Genomic DNA, 2,474 nt, shown 5'->3' with positions numbered 1-2,474 from the left:
AGTAATTGATAACTTATTTTAAGAAGTATTTTAGTCACGGAAAAGAAAAGTTAACTTTATATTTATAAAACAAAATAAAAAAATTAAAAAGTTATTGGATATTGAAATAATAGTACCTTTTAAGTTTACATGTTTTTCAAATTATTGCATCATAATAATAAATTAAGGAGTTAGGTAGAGAAGTTGGCTTTATATATGGGAATATATGCAATAGGTGTAAATTAGACAATGATAAGAATGGATGCATCTTCTTTGCATATAGCAATGTTTCCATGGTTTGCCATGGGACATTTAACACCTTATCTCCACCTCTCCAACAAATTAGCAAAAAGAGGACACAAAATCTCCTTCTTCATCCCTAGAAGAACCCAATCCAAGTTAGAGCAATTCAACCTCTTTCCACATCTCATCACCTTTTACCCTATCAATGTTCCTCATGTTGAAGGCCTTCCTCATGGTGCAGAAACCACTTCCGATGTGCCTTTCTCCTTAGCTCCACTCATTATGACAGCTATGGATCGCACCGAGAGGGATATAGAGCTTCTCCTCAATCAACTAAAACCGCAAATTGTTTTCTTTGACTTCACATATTGGCTACCAAGCATTACTTCCCGTTTGGGGATCAAATCCATTCTAAACTTGATCATTAACCCTGCCACAATATCTTACACAACAGTCCCTGAAAGGATGAACCACAAAGGTACCTTAACTGAACTTGATCTTATGCAACCCCCTCTTGGTTACCCCGTATCATCGATCAAACTTCATGCACATGAAGCTAAGCTCCTTGCTTCTATGAGGAACTTAGAATATGGTAGCGGTATTCAATTTTATGATCGCGTCTATGGTTGTCTAACATCATCAGATGCAATTGCATTCAAAGGTTGTAGAGAAATTGAGGGGCCTTATGTTGACTACCTTGCTGAGCAGTTTGGGAAGCCTGTTCTCCTTTCGGGTCCTGTCATACCTGAGCCACCCAACACTGTTTTAGAGGAAAAATGGAGTGCATGGCTTGGAAGGTTCAAGGATGGTTCTGTGGTTTTCTGTGCACTTGGAAGTGAATGGAAATTACCACATGATCAGTTCCTTGAGTTGTTGTTGGGTCTTGAACTTACAGGGCTTCCATTTTTGGTAGTTCTAAAAGTCCCTATTGGGTTTGAGACAATTGAAGCTGCACTGCCAGAAGGGTTTAAGGAAAGGGTTAAGGGGAGAGGGATTGTTGACAGTGGTTGGATACAACAACAATTGATTTTGGAACACCCATCGGTGGGTTGTTTCATAACACACTGTGGAACTGGTTCATTAACTGAGGCATTGGTAAATAAGTGTCAAATGGTGTTACTGCCACAACTTGGTGGTGACCATGTCATCAATGCAAGGATGATGGGTAGTAACTTGAAAGTTGGGGTTGAAGTGGAGAAAGATGGAGAAGATGGTTTGTTCAGAAAGGAGAATGTGAGTAAAACCGTGAAGATTGTGATGGATGAGGAGAATGAGATTGGCAGAGAAGTTAAAAAAAATCATGCAAAATGGAGGAATTTCTTGATAAGGCATGATTTAGAGTCAATTTGCATTGATGACTTTTGTCAAAAACTTCAAGATTTGCTCAAATAATTATCAAATTTTAAAAATGTATTCCATAATAACGAGAGTTCCGGAAATAATTAATGCATCAATAATATTAAAAGGAGGAAATTCTCGGTTAAACCAATCTCTTCTCTAATTACCATTTTATATTATCATTGTATAGTCCTATTTCTTTTATAATGATGATTTTATAATTAGAATTCCGGTATAATCTTGAGAACTTGTACGTTAATTCTCTCTCACAGAGTTATTTTTCTTCTCAGACCCTAACTTTTGCTCCCTTGCCTGTGAATTTTATGAAATATTTTTGTCAAACCAATTTTCACTTTCTAATGATTTTATAGGGATGTTATTCCCGTAAAATGAAATCATATTGATGTTAGTAGGGGATGGCTGCAATAAAAAAGACAAATAATATATATATATATATATATATATATATTGTGATAAAATATCTCGTATGTTTGGTGTTGGTTTTGATTAAGAATGTGAGATGATTTGAATGAGACTGCGCTGATTAGGGATGGCAACGGGACGGGGCAGGACGAGGACATGTTTCGCTATCCCATGTCGATCCCTATAAAAAAAATTCATTCCCATTCCCATACCCAAATCTAACGGATATCAAAGTTTTATCTCATTTCCATCCTCACCAGGTAACGAGTATAATCTCGTACTCATACCCGTGTCCATTTCCTTACTACTTCAATACAAATTTTAATTAATTTTTATAAAATTTATGGTAAAGGAAACATAATATTATCAAATATTCAATATTAGGAGGATGATTGTTTCTTCGATATCAAATACTTTGAAATAAATTATAATTGTTTACATTTTAGATTAGAATACAAAATAAAGTTTCATGAGAACTAAAACATTTATTA

General features: G+C 35.2%; 1 pseudogene across 1 annotated transcript; it reads left to right on the top strand.

Moving 5' to 3' along the window:
• Positions 1-209: 209 nt before the first annotated feature.
• LOC114183897 (cyanidin 3-O-galactoside 2''-O-xylosyltransferase FGGT1 pseudogene) lies at positions 210-1,707 on the top strand (annotated as a pseudogene). The gene has a single exon (XR_014995393.1). The product of XR_014995393.1 is annotated as a cyanidin 3-O-galactoside 2''-O-xylosyltransferase FGGT1 pseudogene (transcript).
• The last annotated feature ends 767 nt before the right edge of the window (positions 1,708-2,474 follow it).

The sequence above is a fragment of the Vigna unguiculata genome, chromosome 5 (assembly GCF_037176805.1).
Source record: "Vigna unguiculata cultivar grain cowpea cultivar isolate G323 ecotype 2 chromosome 5, ASM3717680v1, whole genome shotgun sequence".
NCBI classification, from domain to species: domain Eukaryota; kingdom Viridiplantae; phylum Streptophyta; class Magnoliopsida; order Fabales; family Fabaceae; genus Vigna; species Vigna unguiculata.
Note: the sequence above shows the minus strand (reverse complement) of the source record. Positions and strands in the feature narration are given on the sequence as shown.